Below are 20,703 nucleotides of genomic sequence, written 5' to 3' on the forward strand. Positions count from 1 at the left end.
GTTGTTGTTTTATTAGTTTAATTTAGAAACAAGCTTGCTTCACATGTCAATCCCTTCTCCCTCTCCCTCCCCTGCCCCCAACATCCACCAGTCCCCCACCTCATGCCCCCTCTATTTCCCAGGGAGGGTAAGTCCCTCCATGGCAGTTCCCCAAAGTCTGTCATAGCATCCTGGGTAGAGCCTAGGCCCTCCCTCACGTGTCCAGGCTGAGAGTGCATCCCTTCCTGTGGGATGGGCTCTCAAAGTTCCTTCTTATAACAGGGATAAATACTGATCCACTAGAAGGAGCCCCATAGAGTGCAGAGGCCTCCTCATTGACATCCACATTCAGGGTTCTAGATCAGTCCCATGCTGGCCTCCAAGACATCAGTCTGGGGTCCATGTGCTCCCCCTTGTTCAGGTCAGCTGAAGAAACAACTTTTATTTCAATACTGGGTTCCACTATGTAGTGCTAGCTCTCCTTGAACTCACTTTGTAGACTAGGCTGACTTGAACGCCTAGAGTTCCAGCTTTCCTTGCCTCCTGAGTGATGGGATTCAAGGAATATGCCACCAAAGCCTGGCAAGAAACAAAACTCTTTAAAGTACATCCATCAATAAATTTAATATTTTTTACAAACGAAAGCATGTTTCATATTTATCATCTGTCTTACAGACAAAAATTGAGTGCTTAATGGAAAAACATTTAGTTCATAGTAACACTATAAGCAATTTCTCAACATTTTCTTAATGCTAATCTTATATATTTAAAGATAAATTTAAATATAATAAGATTTTTATTGTATTTCAAGTAAAAGCTTGGTGGTATTTAAATTAGCACTAAAAAGGGATTTGGTACATGAAATGACTTAATGTCTAGCACCTTTAAATTGGAAATTTTACTAATTGGATTTTTGTTTTTCTATCTCCACATGGAGTGTCTGAATCATTTCTAATATAATGACTTCAATTATAATTATTTTATCTTTAGAGAAATGATTAAGACAGTTAATTTTGTGCACATTTTCAAAATTACAAAACTCCATAGGAAAAAAATAACTGCAAATATTATCTAAAACTTTGCAGTTATTACTAAGGACTAATGGATAGTGACTTGCTTTTACTTCTCAGACACTACATTTGAAAACCTGGTATTATCACACATAAACTCTTTCTTGTATCTTCTGTGGTGATAAGATTTGCAAGCAAGCACATTTTCAAGATTATGCTACTTTAGATCAGGAATACAATCAGATCAGATTTTAACTGGGTATAAGCTGCATTTGTATGTGATAATTTTTAGCAGGTATATAGGAACATTTCAGCCCCTTCTTATTCTTTCTTCCAAAATACATTCACATTCCATAAAAGCCAAAGAAAAGAGAAATATTAAAGATGGAAGGAGCCTGAGTTTGTGTTGTAGAAAGCTGCTTACTGCCCTTTGGTAGATTTTCTTGGAATGTTGATAAAAATTGGCATGGTATCTGGACTGTATATATATATATATATATGTTCCTTTAGAGAAGATTTAGCTAACACAATTATTTCCTGAGGCAGTAACTGCATTACTTTCATATGCAGACAGCAATTATTGATAAACATTAGGACAAAGCAACAGAAACATGATATGTTTATCCACATGGAAGCTAGACTTCACATATCAGGCTGTTGTGGCCTCAGAGCATCCTACCAGTGATAAACATTATAAAGCTTAGATTGTAACGTCATTATATAGGTTTCTTTTCTAGTCACTATGAGAAATGTATCTGACCGGAGCAACTTAAACAGGAGATAATTATTAGACTAACTACACAAGAACATTCACTACCTCATGGTGGTAGGGAAACTGACAAGGCAGAGCAGTGTACATCATAGTGACCAGTGAAAGAGGAGATTGCAAGTTCTGTGCTCTCCCCTTTTCCCCTCTTGATTTCTTTGTGGTCCCTCAGCCTATGTGATAGTGTAACCTCCTTCCATGGGGAATTTTTTTCTCTAATGCCAACATAGATACATCCATGGATGAGCTTTTCTGGCCTTAAGGGATATTCTCAATTCTATCAAGTTTGCAATATATATATATATATATATATATATATATTATATATATAGTAAAAGTTACAATTTCTTGATAACATAGGTCCCATGAATAGGACTTGTGGACTTTTATTATTGAAAAGGTATATGGGAAGTGAATAACATCCAACATTTGATCAAAATATTTGGAAGTCTGAAACTGGTCACACTGCTTTCCACCCCAAAACAAGGTAGTCTTGTTAGTGTGATTATTCACCACACTTGATCCATCTTGTTGGACCTGCCAGGGTCCATAGTTATTAGAAATGGCTTTCTCTTATCTACTGATTATCCAGTATCTGATATGCTACAGAACACAAGTAGCATAAGACATAACTATTGGTAGGTCTACAATCTTTGTAGGTGTTGTAGACATAGTTCTTTCATTTGGGTCTTCCTGTGTTTCCTGGCTATAATTAACTCTTGTAGCTATATAACATCTTTTTTTTAGCATTTTTCTCTTTGAATCATTTCATTTGTACAAATCTTATAAGGGACCCTTATATGGAGGAACTATTCAGATACTTCCAGATGATCTCATTTCGAAACTCCTCATCTATCTACAAAGATATATTATTCAAGGAAGTCTTAAAATACATTTTCTAGAAGTTAGAATAAATATTGGAGCCCACCATTAAAGCCAATAGAGTAATTTCAATAAATTTAATTAGAACATCTTTTTTTCATCCTGTCTTTTAAGCATAATATTGGTCATATGAAAAATTAATAAAGAATTATTGAATCTTTCATTAATAGAATATCATGTTATGTATCATGTGTAAATAGAATTCATAATCTCTAACTTAATATTAAAAATTAAATACATCTATAACATTTGAAATGATTAAAAGAAATAATCAAATGATAAATACTTTTTGATGGAGGAAGTACTTCTGTGTATGTTTATCTTATTTCTTGTTGAAGAAAGCATTGTTGGCCAGTAGGGAAGCAAGATAGGTGGGAATAGGAGTAGAGGAGTATTATGGGAAATGTAGTAAAGAGAAGTCTTGTGATCCAGGCAGGAAGTGACATAACAGGCAGACTCAGAATATAAGCAGGGACAAGCAGGAAATCACTCTCTTCCTCCTCCTGTCTTCTCTGAGGAGTAACCATGTGATCACTAGCAAGAGAGGACACATATGGCCAGCATCCTCCATCAGATAAGTCTTTATAAAATATTTAAATTAGCAGTTATGGTTGATAATTAAGACTGAGCTAGCAGATAAGAAGTTCTAGTCATTGGCCAGCAGCATTGTTACTAATATTAATCTCTGTGTGTTTTGGGGGCTCCTAGTATGCAGCAGGGCTCAGGCAGCTGGTGGAAAGAGTTATAATTACAACTATTATTTATATGCCTTGATTTCTGAAGGTAAAGATTCAGATAAAAAGAAATTAAGATGTCACACAACAGTTAAATTGGGAAGCACTTCACTTTAAGGTGATACTGTCTTGGGTTCAGGGTGATGCATCAACATAAAGAAACACAAATGGGACAATCAAGTTTACAGTGGAAACAATTAAAGGTAAGAACAGTGTGTGAAGATTTTACTTGGGGTAAAATTCTCAGCTTCCAATGAGGTGTGGATAGAAGCAGATGGTGAGATGTTATTCTGCTTCTCTTCTAAGTACAGTGGGAAGTGCTTAGGCAGAAATATTTCAAATGTGTGCTATCATTTGCTTTACCTGAAGAAAACTGATTCTCAAGAATTCTCATTCTATTTTTCTTCTTCTCTAAGATAACACATGCCAAGAGTTACTAAGATAGTTGAAGGTTAATATCCTTTTCCCAAATCATATTGCCAATCTGCAAGAAACACTCATTGGAAAATAAGCAGATTGACAGCAAAATAGTACATAAGTCTCTTAATATATTTTAGGTCCCATGACTTGTTCACACTCTTCTTGTAATCAAGTACATAAAATCTAAAGCCCAGCAACAACAGAGGCCAGACAGATGGCTCAACAGTAAGTCATGTATACTGTTCTTGCAAAAGACCAAAATTAGATGCACAACACCCACATTAGCAATTCACAAGCTTCTTTAATTCCAGCTCCACAAAAACTTATGCCTCTGGCCTCTGAGGCACCTGCTCATAAGAATATACTGATAGATACATATACATAAATCATAGAAATAAAATATTAAATCATTTTAATAGAAACAATAGCTTTTGCCCAATTCTCTCTGAGCTACCATATGACATTTGATTTGGGGAGAAATATGCAGCTATATTATCCCTGTTTCTCAGTTTGCTGATGGGCTTTGACTGAGTGCTTATCAACACCAATTATACATAAATGTGTGACACACAGCATCCTGAGCATGAAGCCTCTTAGAAGCATATAGAAAATGAAATCATTCAGGTGAGCAGAAGAAAAAGGAAGCTGTAAAAATTTAAAATAAGCTCAAGATTATGTTAAGAAAAAATATAGTTTTTATGATAAAAAAATTGACAGAAATGTGAGAGGTTGTCTACATGGTGTGAAAATGGAAATGGTACTCCATTGTGCTCTGTTTTCAAAAGTTTTCTCTCAGTTTTCAAGTTCTCTGATTACAAAGAGATAGAGATAATTAACTTTCGCAAATGACTCAGAATGAATGAAGCATAGTCAGTATCTAGTAAGGAAAGTTGCATCATTTGGATAACTTCTAGTTCAAATTTTGGCTAAGAAAAACATACTATATATGCACATCATTACATGAGCCAGATCTCAGTAACTAATGTGTTTAAATGATCCATTGAGGATACTAATAACTTTGGATAAATGTGACTGAGACAGGTAGAAAATAAATAATTCATACTGGTTGCAATGGAGACTAGAAATAATTTTATTCATATTTGAATGCTATTATAGTTTCATATTTAAAAATTTTTTGCTGACTTTAAAATTTTATATTCCATATAAGCTGCTTGAAAACACTATAAAATACTTAACACTGTATTTATCAAAAATGTACAAAGAATGAAAATATGTTTTTTCAAATATATTTTCTAAGAGTAGTATTGTTAATGCCATGGATAGAATACTGTTGACATTAAACACCCTCTTGATAACAAATATAGAAAAAAAGAAATAAAACCATGACATATTCCTGCAACCTATAGAATGAGCATAAGTGCATGACAATATTACTATTTCATCATAAGCATTACTCTAAAATATTTTCCTTTAGTTTGCTTATTGCAGTATGTTTGTGAAATGAACTTTTGAATTAGAGGTAGCTATGTCTTTGCTTAGTCCCTATGACTGTTAGAAAGCTATGAATTCTAAGGAAATACCTTTTCCCATTTTAAAAATGCAAATACATTCCGTATAAACTCCATGTTTTAACCATCAGCTATATTTTACAATTTACTATCACTACAAAAAGTGAGAAAATGTGTTACTGATCTTGTGTATAAATTTATAAACAAGGTAACTTGAATAGGGTGTTTTTATCTTCAAAAAATACATAAAATATCAGGATTATTTTTTTAAGAGATGAAATTGATATTGGATGAAAATTTATTTACCATACTTCCAAAAATAAAAAAAACTTCTTGTTTCTTTTATTTGAAAGTTACTTTTATAAGACACTCATATAAAATCCATGACTGGATTTCTTACATAAAATTGGTACAGATATTAATGTGGACAATCACTGGGTAGGTTTGCCATTCCAGGGTACATTGAGGTAGGATATACATGACCACCATGATATCTATTTTAGATTCCATAAACAATGTCATCAAATTAATATTTTGCACATGAATGCATATTATAATGTTAGTATTTTCTGATTTCAAATTAGGAAGACTACATTTATCACTTAAAAATTATTTATAGTTCATATTATTTTATTTTATGCATATGGGTATTATTTTATCTGGATATATGTATGTTCACCACATGAATCCCTGGTGCCTGTGTCAATCAGAAGAGAGATTCAGATACCCTGAAACTAGAGTTATGGATGATTGTGATCCACTATGTGAATGTTGAATACTGAACCCAGAACATGTATGAGAACAATAATTGCTCTCAACTGTTGAATAATCTCTCTAGTTCATGCTTCCCTTTTAAACATTTATAATTTTAACAATTAAATGTATACTTTTAAGGAGAGAAAAGTCTCAACTAATTTCTTAGAAGTGCAATATTTCAAAATAAACATTTAAATTGTGCTCACATAGCTAATCTCATTCTCAGAGTTTTTCTAGTATATTAGTAACTCTATGTTTCATTAAGTATGTACTTGAAGGAGTTGAGTGCATTCATATATTAATAGCTTCACTTCATTAGTAAATATATATTCATACTTACTACAAGATTTCATAAATTTGAAGCTTTATTACAAAGAAAAAGAGCAATTCTCAAGAAGAACATTAAGCTGTCTAGTGAGCTGGAATCTTGAAGTTAAATTAATAGGGTAGAATGTTTACACATCAGCATAGATATGGAAATTGGATTTAAATAATAGTGGAAGCACCACAAATGCATCAACCAGCTATCAGGAAATGAATGCATGCAGCATAATGAAAAATTTGTAGTTATTGATGCATTTAAATATTATACAACAGGTTTATAAATATGCATGACAAATAGTCTTTGTCATTAGAGCTCTGTGTATTTCATGTTAAATTTGTGCTGAATATGAATATTATCAGATGCATTTCAAAAAGTTAAGTACCTAATCAGAGATCAGGCTATCTCCCTCATTTCTTTTTTGTCAGCTGTGGAATTATTTGGTTAGCATCTTAGCCAGAAACAAGGAAGATTCATTGCTAAGCCACACATTTGTTTTTGCTAAGGCGATTATAACTGAAGGATTTTCTAGTCTTTCTAACTGGAGTATTTTCCTGCAATTTGCAGTTTACAGCTAAGATCCAAAGCTGTTTAAGTTATATAATTGGGACCAGTGGTTTGGAATGCACAGACTTAGACAGTTCCAGTCCTCTGTCACACGGCAAGTAGACTTGGAGAATAATGGTAAAATAGGATATTAACCGTCTTCAGCAGAAATGAATCTTGGAAGTAACAACACCTCCCTGAATAGAAGATGAGATCTCAAGTTCCCTATATACTTCCAGGGACTAAATAAGCAAAACACACGCTGTGATGAAATTTGTAATTCCCAATTCTTGAAATCAAATTTGTCAAAAGATTTATTATTGTGATCCTAAATATTTTGATTAAGGGAAAGGGAAATAGCAATCTAGCCCACAGGGGTTCTTTAGTCTTAATTAAGCCTAACAAAAACTGGCATTTTTAAAAGTTGACACTTGTTCATTGGTTTAGCATGTTGGTTCCACACTAAAGGGTGAATAGAGTCTTCTTGAAGTAACTTGTACAAAGAAAAAACCCAAATTTGCATTCTCCAATACTTTCCCTATGTCTTCCATCACTCTGGTGTTTGTGGTCTATGGCTTGTCTCTATCCAGCCACTGTTGCTTGTCCTGAACTAGGAATTTTGCTCTATATTTATTGAACAGCATTGAAAATGGTTTAGAAAAGGAAGGGAGAACTCTTTTCTATAGAATTTTAACAGACTCTTAGAAGGGAAGAAGTTACTTTAGCAAACCCACCTGACCTACAATAGCATTTAACACAGCAAATAGATGTTGTTCCCAACATTTATGTTGACTATTTTTTCTTTAAAGTTATTTTCATCATATTGGCTGCTTTCAGAAAGTGACTACAACAATACAATACACACACACACAAACACACACACACACACACACACACACACACACACACACAGTATTCAGGGTCAGCATCATGGAAGTTTAATATTAAAACAATGCATTTAACTTAGGTCGTAATATTCCATGGATCATCCATGGAGTATTACGTGGTACTGGGAGTTGGGAGTGTTCTTGGAACCCTTCTCATACTACTTGGCTGACCTGTTCAGACTTGATATAATGATTTGTGCCTAGTTTTATTGTAACTTCTTGTGCTGTGTTTGGTTGATAATCCTGTGAGACCTGCTCTTTTCTGAAGGGAAATGAAGGAAGATACAGTCTCAGGAAGAGACAAGGTGGTGGTTTGGGAGGAGTAGAGGGAAGGGAAACTGTAGTAGGGATGTAATATATGAGAGAAAAAATGATCCTTCGCATTGGTTTCTTAACATCAAGATAATATTATATAGGGTGAATACACAGCAGTGAATCAGATTGAGTACATGGTTTTAAATGATCTTGAAAAATACCAATAATTTAGTTTCATGGTCAGTCAAATGCTCAGTTTCTGAGGAAAAAGGGTTCCTCCAGAAAAGCTGTCCCCACTCTTTGGAATATATAAATTAGACATCCCTCAAACTCTATTTCTCAGGGAAAATGGGTGCTTAGTAATTTATTATGTCACCTTATTTTTCCTGTTATTGTAATGCTGCCATTTATAAAATCCTCCTATATTTGGATGCAATAATATAATTTTCTTTTAAAATAAATTTTAAATTAAAAACAATCTTATTTTACATACCAATCCCAGTTCCCTCTCCCTCCTGTCCTCCAATGTCCCGCCCTGATCCCCCATCCCACCCTATCCACTCATCAGGGAGGGTGAGGCCTCCTATGGGGGATCACCAGAGTCTGTCACATCATTTGGGGCAGCACCTAGCAACCCCCTCCCACCCATGTATCTAGGCTGAGAGAGTATCCCTCCACAGGGAATGGGATCCCAAAGGCCATTTGTGCACTAGGGATAAATACTGGGTCCACTGCCAGAAGTCCCATAGACTACCCAATAACCCTCCTAAAAATGTTAAGAACTATAATTTCTCAATGTTCTTTTCCAGTTTTAAAATATAAATGATATACCACAAGAAATATCAAAATAATAAATATGCACTGTATGTATGTTTTGAACTATATGAAACATTAAATATTTGTAAAAATCAATGGTTTTGGACATGATTCATGTGCGAATGTATGTATGACTGTATGTTTGAGTAAGGTACATATGTGGAAACTAGAGATGATTTTCTGGGGCCTGTTCCTGTTTTTTCTTATTTGAGGAGAAAGTCTCTTTTCCGCTGATGTATAAAACAAGTGGATTAAGAGAATCTAGGGATTGTCCTCTCTTCATCTCCTATGCTGTTTAGGGATGTTGGGATTACAGATACGTGATAATATTTCTGGGTTTATGTTAGTTCTGATTGTGTAAACTTGGGCCCTTGCTTGTACAGACACTGTCCCCAACTTGAACTTTCAAATTTTAACATATCTTTGAATCAGTAAGTAGAGTATAAGAAGCATAATAAAGTCCAGGGTAGCAAAAGATCCACCTTAGCATTATTTCTATGTATGTAAAGATGGTAGGATATATATGATTATCTTTCTTAAACCTATTCAGTGCTGAGAACATAGGCATGTAGATCAACAGAAGTTTTCTACAAAGTAACAGGCATATTGTGTTCATGTTGAGGGAAGTATAGGAATACATTGATTTATTAAATTATTTTCTCTCCAATAAGTCATTCAAGTATTTGAAATCATTCAACACATATTTATCGTGCTCTAGCAAACAAAACAAAAAGTTACTAGTGTCAGCTCATAAGTCTAGCAATTGTACAAATTACCATTCAACATAACCCATGGTTAGGTATATAGTGTAATGATAAATCTTTCTGCCAACTGCCCAAGACCCACCACTTTGTGGGAGGCCCAAATAACACACAGAGTCTTATATTATTTAAAATGCTGCTGGCCAATGACTAGGATTTCTTATCTGCTGGCTCAGTCTTAATTATCAACCATAATTATTAATCTATATATTTTATAAATATATTATTATATATTGTATATAATTATATAAAGACTTATCAAGGAAGTTGGCCTTATGCGCTCTGTCTTCCTGGGGAATCACATGGCGAATGCACAGAGAAGAAAGGAGAAGGAAGAGAGAGATTTCCTGCTTGTCCCTGCTTATATTCTGAGTCTGCCTTCTATGTCACTTCCTGCTTGGATAACATATCTTTTCTACATATCCCATAATCCTCCTCAACTCCTAGCTTCCCTATGGGCTAACGGTGTTTTGTTCATTAACCAATAATACAAACATATACACAGAAGGACTTCCCCCACCAATATAGCTGAAATGTTATTATATAGTCATAATTTTATTATTTTCATAACTCATTTTGTGATGATGAAAAATGTCAAAGCAAGTATCACATATTCTATACACATTAACATGTTAGAAATAAGTAATACATGATGGAAACCACATTTTATACCTTAAAAAATGAGATTTAAAATGAAGTGTCATAAGTAAACTAGAACCCCAACCCCCTAAACCCAAGAGTACAATGAATGAACAAAAACATAAAGAAGAACAAACAATGTCCTTGCAGAAGTCACCTTAGGAATCCCTGAACCAGTCTGAGCATCTCCGAAAGATCTGAGGACCATACTTCAATGTTTGCTGGCATAAAGGACAATAAGAATCTTAGCAAGAAAATGAAATGACTGCACCATATATATCTTGCTGCTGCTTCTTTTAGTTCTTCCACAGTAACCACTTTGATTAAGCACTAGATATCTGGTCCCCATTGACAAATCTCCTGTGTCTCTCTATTATTCTCCAGATAATCCCTGAATACTCTCTCACAGCAGACATATTCTAGGTAGTACATTGTGCTGTGTGTCCCTAGTTGCTTCTCACCACCACATAGCTCCTTTATATCTTTAAAATGCTTGTGGAATTAACTCCTGTTATTTGGATTATTTTAGATCATTTCTCATTATTTGATTCCAAAAAAGATACCATTGATTGGAGTCTATACTGATTTTCTATATTAAACACTATAAAAGTCTTTTTTCCTCCAAGCAAAGGTCCAACATCAGTGTGTTGCACTTTTGCCCCAAATATGCTTACTTCTCTGATACCTGTATCAGACTAGAATCTCCTGGGGTGTAACTATTGTCTGTCCCAAATTCTTATTTACTTTTTCATTAATATAGAATAAATTTACCTTGCAAATACTTAATCACTTTAAAACTTAAATGACTTTATTTTTGTGATGGCAATGCTTTCTTATAGAGTGGAGCAAAGAATGAAAAGGGTGATAATTCTGTAAGTGAATTATCTGCATATATTGATTATTTTTTCTTTTATTCTAATGGTGACTCATATGTTGAAACTTACTGCTTTGACAGTTTCAAGGTTTACAATTTGAAGAAACAATGTAAAAAACAGACATTGGACACACTGAGGTTCTGAGATGCATGTTTCCACAAAGGTGCAATATATTAAAATAAAAGTAGAGAATTCACTTACCTATCTTTTGATTCAATTTGTTATGACATAAAATTTCTGGTTAAAAACCTAAATATTCATAAACATAGTTCACTGTTTAAAATGAGAAAGTATATATAATTTTATTATGTGACAAATGCTTATCTATTTTTAAATACTTGTAAACTTAGTAAATGAATAAATTCAGTCTATCACAGCATTTTTTTTTTAAAAAAAAAAGATCAGTGAATGTGCAATGTGATCTTTTATGGGATACTGTTTAGCTTTTGTATACCTCTCTCTGTCTCTCTCTCTCCCTTAAATTAGAGTGAAAAATAGAAACTTATTCCTATGTCTACAGGAAAGTGTTACCTTTGTTTCAGGGCGCCTCATTTGAGCACTTTTATGTTATAGGGCAGACCATAGGTCGTTTCATCCATTTTATAATAACACACTGTCTCTTAGGAGTCAGAACTGCCATTTGTTTTCATTTGACTGAGACATCTCCCTTTAGGTTGAAATATTCATTAAAGAATAAAGCTTAGCTCCCTGAGAAATGTAACCAGTGGATGAGATTTCTTAATTCATATCTTATCTGAAATGTATTCTCTCACCTATTTTGGTCTGGTCGGTTACAAGCTGCATTTTAAAACACAGCTTAGCTTGTTGATCAAACTACGGAGCCTCAAGAGAAATAGATTCTTGTATAAGTTTAAAAATTTATTATTCACTGTTCATCTTCCCATGCATTATGCATTCTCTCCATTGTTCAAACTCACTCGCTGCACTTCTTTCAAAAATAATCCGTACCAAACTGCATCAGACTCTTCAGTACAACTTGCTTCTGTCTCTTTGGGTTAGCACTGATTCTGTTGAACTAGAGGCAGCCAACATTGAATTTTTATTTTAAATACATTGTCTAATTGTTACTTTAAAATTCATCATTCTGTTTACTCAGAGATTATTAGACTGAGTATATACTAACTGGAAATGTCCTTTCTTTCATAAAAGGTCTGCTTTAATTTTGTGATCTAAGACTTGTTACCATGCGTTCTTTTATATTTCCTTAAAAATAGAATATGAATTTTTTGTGACAGATATTTTTTTCACATATTTCATAGCTTTTCTTCAGCAAAGCAATTTTATTGTCTCTTTCAATGCTATAATTTAATATGTCACTTTGAAAATTCAATGAAACTCACAACATAATCTTTTCCATTTAAGATTCTAAGAAAATATTGAGGAGAAAAATTAATAAACTGAAACCAATACCATTGATTGTTTATTTAATACATTTTATTTTTCATTGTTTCTCTGAAAGCTGAAGCTACCAAAGAACTGTTGATTCTTCAGCCCCACTTTCTACATACAGGGGTTATAAACATGCATCACTATATGCAGCTTTAGTTCGTCTATTAAATAGTTACCAACAAGACTGGACAAGACAAGTTGAATATCCAGAGTTAAATATTAGTGGCAGAATGGCATTTAGGTTTTCCTTGAAATCTTTAATTATCTTTTATTTTGTGTGTATTTGTGCTTTTTTGAAACATGTGTGTCTCTGATACCCCCAGAAAACAAGTAAGGGCATACAATTCCCTAGAACTGGAGTTAAAATATGATTGTGAATGCCATGTTGATGTTGGGGACCTGGACCTGACTTCCTCAGGATCAGCATTTACCTTCCACCACTGAGTCATTGCTCCATGTCCTTTCTTTGAAAGTTTTAAACTAAACTTTTTGAATTTACTTTAAAAAGTATTTGAGTGCTATGATAAACATCAATAATTTCTAGTGTTTTCATTAATGATAACTTCCTATAATAAATTTGTGAGCCATTGTGAAGCATTTATAATCACACACCAATTTTCTTTAGTAGACACTATGTTTACTTAAAAGTAAAATTTAAAAGCTGCTATGATCCCACTTTTCTTCCTTATTTTCATTCTAATTTTGACTCTTGAGTGGGATACAGGAAGTTCTGAGGCATATGGAAGCTCCTACATAAAAACAGCTCCTTACACTCTAATCTATTAACAACTTCACTACCACGGTAATCTGTGAGTGAACAACTTGTCATATTTTGTGAAAACGTGGATTCTGTTTAATGTTTTCAAACTGAAAATTACTCATTCCAATATTACTAGTCAAAACCAGCATCCTTGTTCACAGGCTTTTAACTGTAATATTTTCTTATGTTTGTTTTCTAGGGGCATTTGTATGTGCCTTTGCATAGTAAATCTATGCTATTCATTTACGGTTGTGTCTTTTAGGCACACTTGTATTGTTTGATGCCAAATACAGAAGACTAAGATAGGTTTGAAGGACATTTAAGACAAATTATTGGTTATAGTATTATACAGTAACAAAAATGTTTTCTATTTTGGGGCATGCCTTTTCAATGTTTTCACCATGCTGAACATATGCTTCTTTATTAATGAATGACTTTTGATCCATCTACGCTGTTATACATTCACTATTGAAAGAATTGTTAAAATAGCAAAACTAACAGTCCCACTAAAAATATAGATCCATTCCGAAAATTAACTCTGAATGGAATAACCAGACCACTACCTTCACTGGTGATAGTTCTAATCAATGACCATTGATTTCTACCCAGTACATATGAATCAACACTAAGATCAATACGATTAAGAGATAACCACAATAAGCTTACTGATAATAGCAGAATTTATTCACCAGTTTTTCCATTCAGTTACTTATTTAAAAGGCAAGAGTAGATATGCAGGAGGTGAAAGTCAGAAATTAAGAGTAATGAATGCATTCCACCTATAAGTTCATTTCTCTTTAAAGAAAAATAGGTGTATTTCTTTAAAAGGGATATTTCATTTTAAGCAAATTTTATGACATTAATTTCTTGTACATAGGGGAGAAAATTTAGTTCATAAAGCCTAAAAATGGAAAATAAGTACTTCAGTGAATAGAAAAATACTGTATCACAGTGTTCCTGAATAAAATTCTAGAGATTTGAATGAGAATATGCTCCCTGATATACCCATACCATAGGATCATAAATTTAAATACTTGACCCAGGCTGGTGGAATATTTTGGAAAGGAGTAGGAAATGTGGCTTTCTCACAGTGAATCACTAAGAGGCAGATTTTAAAGTTTCAAGAGACTTTTGCCATTGCCATTGTGCCCTCCCTGTCTCCTGTTTAATGATCAAGATATAAGCTCTTGTCTGTCCCCACTGTCATGCCTTTGCTCAACCTTCATGGACTCCTAAGCCCCTCAACCTCAAGGCCAATTACATGCTTTCTTTTGTAAGTTGCCTTGGCCACAATGTTTTACCAATGTGGCAGAAAAATAACTGACAGAGAATTAGCTTTAAGTCAATGCCCTCCAGAAGTGAAAAGTAATTTTTGTTTATAGAATAATCACAGATCAATCATGATAATATCATGGTAATTCTACAAAGTAGTATAAAGCATGACAACACATTCATGGATAACGCTGTGGTATGACAAATTACTGTAAGTGTTCTGGTGATTTCAAGACTAATACAGAATTTAATTTGAGTAACTCATGCAATTGTACATTTCTATTTTCAAAGTTCTTAACTGAAGAAAAGTGACCAAGTAGATTACTGCCACTGAGTAGAGGAGAATGTTAAGTTTAATCTTCACCATTATTTGCTCCGATGGGTAGCAACAACCACACCATTCTTCTTAAAATCAAAAGGTCTTATTCTTTCCTTGTCATATGCCTAACAGTACATGCAGAGAATAACAAATGAAACCATGCTCCATATTTAGGAGTCTTTCTACATCAAATGAGTTAATGCATGCTAACTCTATGAGAAAACTGCCACACTGCCCTCTACACCAAACATTCTAATAACATTAATAAAATGTTTCACTGCCTATATTTTTTGAAGATACAATAAATGTTAATTACTTGGAAGTTTGCCAATTCTGTTTTAAAATTCAGTACAACAAAAAAAGGGGAAAAACCCTAATTAAAGGAGGATATTGCAATTTAATGGCTTATTATTTATCAGATATTTTAGTTAAACCTAAAATTATTACATAAATTTCCTAGGAGACATTTTTGTGTAGGAAAATTTTTCTTTAATTCATTTCCTAAATTAGTTTGCAAAGGACAATACAAAAAAAAAAAACATGAAAATTTAGAATCACTGTTTTTACCAGAAACAAATATCTCTGTAGAATGGAAGTATTACCCAGTAAAATGCTAGATAACTACAATCTCCCTAAATATGTTTTACTTTATTTTCAGTACACTATGTGTGAACTTGTATGTGTGTTGCATTTACGTTTAAGTACTATGTCTGTACTCAGCTTCTACATGAATCTTGACATAAAACTCAGGTCTTTAATTTTCTTCAGCTAGTTAGTTCTTTGTATCTTAAACCATGTTGGGACCCAGCCCCCACAGGGTCTCTGCATAACCACAGGTACCTCCTGTTTTTCTAAGCCTCGCCCACTAATGTCCTGTTATGAACCTTTCTTGTTACTGAAATATTATGCTTTGCCCATCTCCTTCTTGCTTCCTTGTCCATGGGCAGGGGTTGGGGTTTCCTTGTTTATGATAGGGTGTGGGAGTGCGTTCTGCTAGCAGGTGGTGTTTTCCCATCTCCTCTTGTATATAAACTGCTGGCTACAATAAACAGATGGCATTCCCTTCTACCAAATGACCCAAGTTGTGTCCTTCTTAATTCACAGACTCTCACCTGGTCCGGCTCTTTGTTCACTGGTGCTGGCACTGGTGACAAAACCATTCACCCAGGTTTCTACTTACAGCTTAATAAGTGTAGAAAGGAACAGTTTCTTATGCATTGACTTAGGTTGCTCCTTCCAATTCCACACTTTTTTTTTTTTTTGTATTTCCCAAGGCCTATCCTCACTTGCACTGTTAATCCTTCATTACTCAGTTTTCTAATTTCTTGTTGCATTTGTTTATATTTTTCTCATCCCCTCCCTTAAATGTGTTTAGTTCATTGGCCTCAGTCTAGTTTTATGACTCATATTAAATACTTGTATAAAAAGAACCCAAGCATATGAATGGACTTTGGGAACCCATTCCACATAGAGGCATACTCTCTCGAGGATCTAGGTCCTGCTCCAAAAGATATGACAGACTCTGAAGATCCTCCATGGAAGGCGTCATCCTCCCTGAGGAGCAGAAATTTTATGGGATAGGGAGTTAGTGGGGGGCAGGGGAGGTGGAGAGGGAGAGAGAACTGGGATTGACATGTAAAACAATGTCGTTTCTAATTTAAATTAAAAATGGAAAAAAAATAAAGAAATAAGCTAGGATTCACAGATGAGACCGACCATGCATTATTTGCCTTTCTGAGATTGATTTACCATATTTAATATGTTATTTTCTAATTTTATCCATTTTCCTACTTTTCTCTTTTCTGTTGAATAAAATCATATTCCTGTTGAAAAATAATAACTCTCTCCCCACAAATACTACATGAATAGTCCATCTTCTATTTGTTAAATCTTAATCATTTATCTGGAAATTGGTGATATAAGTTATATTTTTATCATATTTATTTCCTTGAGTGTATTGTTTTGCAGATTTTAACATGGTAGCTAGCTATTGCCCCTCAGACAAGGTCCTAGAGCAAACAGTTTGTGGAGAAACAGTTGAGCTAACTTAAGCAATAGAAGGATTAAAGTAAATGTGCATTGTTAGAAGATAATATTTTTACCTTTTTGTATTTTTTTTAGTTAAAAAATTGGCAGTAATGAATGTTGGTACCAAAATAGGGAGGCTTGTTGGAAAAAGAAAATTAAAAATTAATAACAATAAAACTCCAAATCACTAAGACAAACAATGATAAATGGAAGTGCGGCAGAACCAAGTGAGTCCTGTGAAGATAATGACACCTAGCTTAATACTAAAATTTTTAGCTGAAATTTTGTTTTTGTTAGTCTGAAGAGAACAGTCCATGTCTACTATATTTTTCTTAAAAACTGAATCATTGAGTTCAATGCAAAACATTGAGTTCATGATTAGTGATATATCATAGTCATAAGAAAAAGATAAGCTTTAAATGTAGCTGTGAGCTTTCTAAAAGAACTTGAGCAAATATTGAAACAGTGTTTTAGGCTTAGAAAATTAACTGATATTTCTTAGAATATAAAAATACATAAATAATCACATATGAAAGAATAACCCAAATTAAATATGTTGAACATTTTGAGTTACCATTTCAGATGCAATTTAGTTTACATGACCATTTTCAATGACATAAAGTGATTTGAGAAAAATTCCATCCTGGATCAGTTGGGTTGGTTCAAAGGAACTGTAATTTGGTCTGTTCAGAGAAATAACTGAGGGTGGAAAGCAGGATTGATTGTAATTTAAGACTCATATATCAGAACCATTTGTGAGAATCATATTGAGAAAATCCTGCCAACCAGAACTCTAAGGACTCTAACTGCATGGGTTATAAAGTTTTTTGTTTCCAGATTTAAAAGAAAAAGAAAGAATTGAATTTCTCAGTCTCCACACTGAGAAGGATATCAATTTTATTTTAAATTCTTAATCAAATTTGAGGATCGGATAAAGAAACAAGTCCAAAAAAAAATCTTCTTTAAAACAAAGCCAATATCTGTGGTAAAAGAACCAGTTCAATCTGGTTCCGAGCAGTTCAAAATGGTTCAATCCGGTTCTGACTAGTTCAATCTGCTTCTGAATGGTTCTGGCCAGTTTTTATCGGTTCCTATAGGTAAAATCTGGTGCTCCCCCTAATGAAATTATTGACTTAAGCAATGATTATTAAGTGATGTTAAAATCTATATGGGGGCTTGGAAGATGGCTGGCTGTTCTTCCAGAGGACCTGGGGTCAATTCCCAGTATACAAGTCAGCTCATACCTGTCCATAACTCCATTTCCATAGGATCTGACACCCTCACACATGCCACACCTGTGTAACTGGCTGGCCTCAGACTCACAGAGATCTGGCAACCTTTGCCTTGAGTAATGGTCTACACAGCAATTCCAGACCAGACAGGGCTACATAGTAAGGCCTTGTGAAAAAAGGAAAACACCACTATAGGTAAAATGATACCTTGAAGCCATAACTAAGAGGAATGCCTGGAGGCCTTGTTCATATTCTGAGGAAACCAGCTGTAAAAGACATTGAATCCCAGCAATTGTGAGGGAGAGGCAGGTAGATTTCTGGGAGTTTGAGTCCAGCCTAGTCTACATATTACAATGCAAGCCAGTTATGGTACACAGTGAGAGCCTACCAAAAAAAGGGGCATTTGAGAACAAAATTAAAGCATTAAATATGTTTTAAGTATTAGATATTTTCAAAGACAATATTAATAGATAAGGAGTGGCACAATATAATCTATTACTTTGTATGCTATCCTAAAAGCATCAATAAAGAAAAGGAGAATGTTATTTGAACTGAATAGGAAAATATTCTTCTTTGTTTTAATTTTTTTTTTTGTATTTTATGTGCATTGCTGTTTTGCTGTGAGTTTCTGTGTAGGTGCTGGGAACTGACCTCTGGTCTTGTGAAAGAGCAGCAGTGTACATAACTGCCGAGCAATGTCCAGCCCCATTGTTATACCAGCGTGGGTTGAGACTCTCTCAAATTTTTAAAATTTTACTTTTTTAATAATTAATTAATTTTGAGACAGGGTTTATCAATGTAGTCCTGAATATCCTGAAACTCTCTATGTAGACAAGGGTGGCCTTAAATTCAGAGATCTGCCTGCCTCTACCTTCCCGAGGCCTGGGATTAAGGATGACTGACACTATGCTACTATTCCCAGCTTTTTATTTATTTAATTTTTTTTCAATACAGGGTTTCTCTGTGCAGCCCTGGCTGTCTGGGACTCACTGTGTAGAGCAAGCTGCCTTCGAAAACACAGATGCCTCTGCCTCTGCCTCTGCCTCTGCCTCTGCCTCTGCCTCTGCCTCTGCCTCTGCCTCTGCCTCTGCCTCTGCCTCTGCTTCTGCCTCTCTGCCTCTGCCTCTCTGCCTCTGCCTCTGCCTCTCGGCCTCTGCCTCTGCCTCTTTTCTCTTTGCTTTCTCTCCCTGTAGATCTGAAGATCACTGAGAAGTAGCTGTGTCACAAATTAAATGGAATGCTATCAGTAAATTTTTTCCACCAAAGAAACTAGACCATCATTCCTGCACTCTGCCTCACTCAGGTTTTTGGTTCATGGGCAGAATGAAGACACAATATCCCCTCCTCTTTTTTGTGCCGGGAGGTTTCAAGACAGGGTTTCTCTCTGTATCTTTGTAGAGCAGGCTGGCCTCCAACTTACAGAGACTTGCCTTTCTCTGCCTCCCAAGTGCTTAGATTAAAGGCACATGCGACCACCAACACTCCCCCCCTTTTTAAGACCATCTTGCTGTGTTGCTCTTAGCTGTCCTTGAACTCACAGAGATCCTGCCTCTAACTTCTAACTTCTAAGTGCTGAGAGTAAAGTCATATACCACCACACCAAGCTTGCAAGCTGATTTTCTTTTACTTTTTGGAGCAGGAGGTTTCAAGGCAGTATTTCTCTGTGTAGTCCTGGCTGTCTTGGAACTTTCTCGGTAGACAAGGCTGGCCTGGAACTCACAGAGATACATTTGCTGCTGCTTTCCAAATGCTGAGACTAAAGTCTTGCACCACTACCCACTGGCTTTCCTTTTTTTTCCTTACCATAACTATTTTAATTATATTGATGAACCTAAACTTTAACTATCACAGAGAGATATTTCACAAAATTGGGAAAACACTCAGGTTGTGGTGAACAGGAGCCTCTGAAGACTTCAATGCACTGGATGGAATGCCTGCAGAATTAATCCGTAAGTTTTCTTTTCTTTTTCCGGAAAATCTTCTGGATGTAATTTCATTTACCCAAAGGTATCATAGTCCCTCACAGCATACAAATACTCTTAACATTTAAAAACAATAATATCCAACAAAATAAAAGGAAGTAACATATAGAAGCTGGCAAGGCAAACCTGCTTTCAACACAGGCCTCATCACAATGTGTTACTCTGCAGGTCGGTGAGGTAGTCCAGGAAGCCCTTTAGCCTCTGCGGGGGTGGGATGGGGGTGGGGGTGGTCTTATCTGGCAGGAATTTTAAGGGCTCCTGGCCCGGCCGTCTGCTCATCATTGATGCGGGTTCCACGTGAGGTCCGATCTCAAGACCCCAAGTATAAGAAAAACCACCATCACGACCACCATGACCAACACCGTTCTCCTTTTTTTTTAAAAAAAAAACCAGAGTATAAGCACAAATGGCCTCTAGACCAATTCGCAATAGTGTTATGTTATTGTTCTCTTTATGAAACGTTATGAGCCCTACCTCCACTGCCAGCATTTCTCTCAGCATTCTTGTCTTCTTCCAAGTTCCTAACTGAATGTCCCCTTAACTTCTGCTTTTAGCGCTTCGGGGCTTTTGTTGCCACAGCTGC

At 34.9% G+C, this 20,703-nt stretch overlaps 1 pseudogene; it reads right to left on the reverse strand.

The window, feature by feature from the left end:
• Positions 1-20,051: 20,051 nt before the first annotated feature.
• On the reverse strand, positions 20,052-20,402 carry LOC113833252 (annotated as a pseudogene).
• Positions 20,403-20,703: the final 301 nt, after the last annotated feature.

Source organism: Cricetulus griseus (assembly GCF_003668045.3).
Source record: "Cricetulus griseus strain 17A/GY chromosome 1 unlocalized genomic scaffold, alternate assembly CriGri-PICRH-1.0 chr1_1, whole genome shotgun sequence".
Taxonomy (NCBI): Eukaryota; Metazoa; Chordata; class Mammalia; order Rodentia; family Cricetidae; genus Cricetulus; species Cricetulus griseus.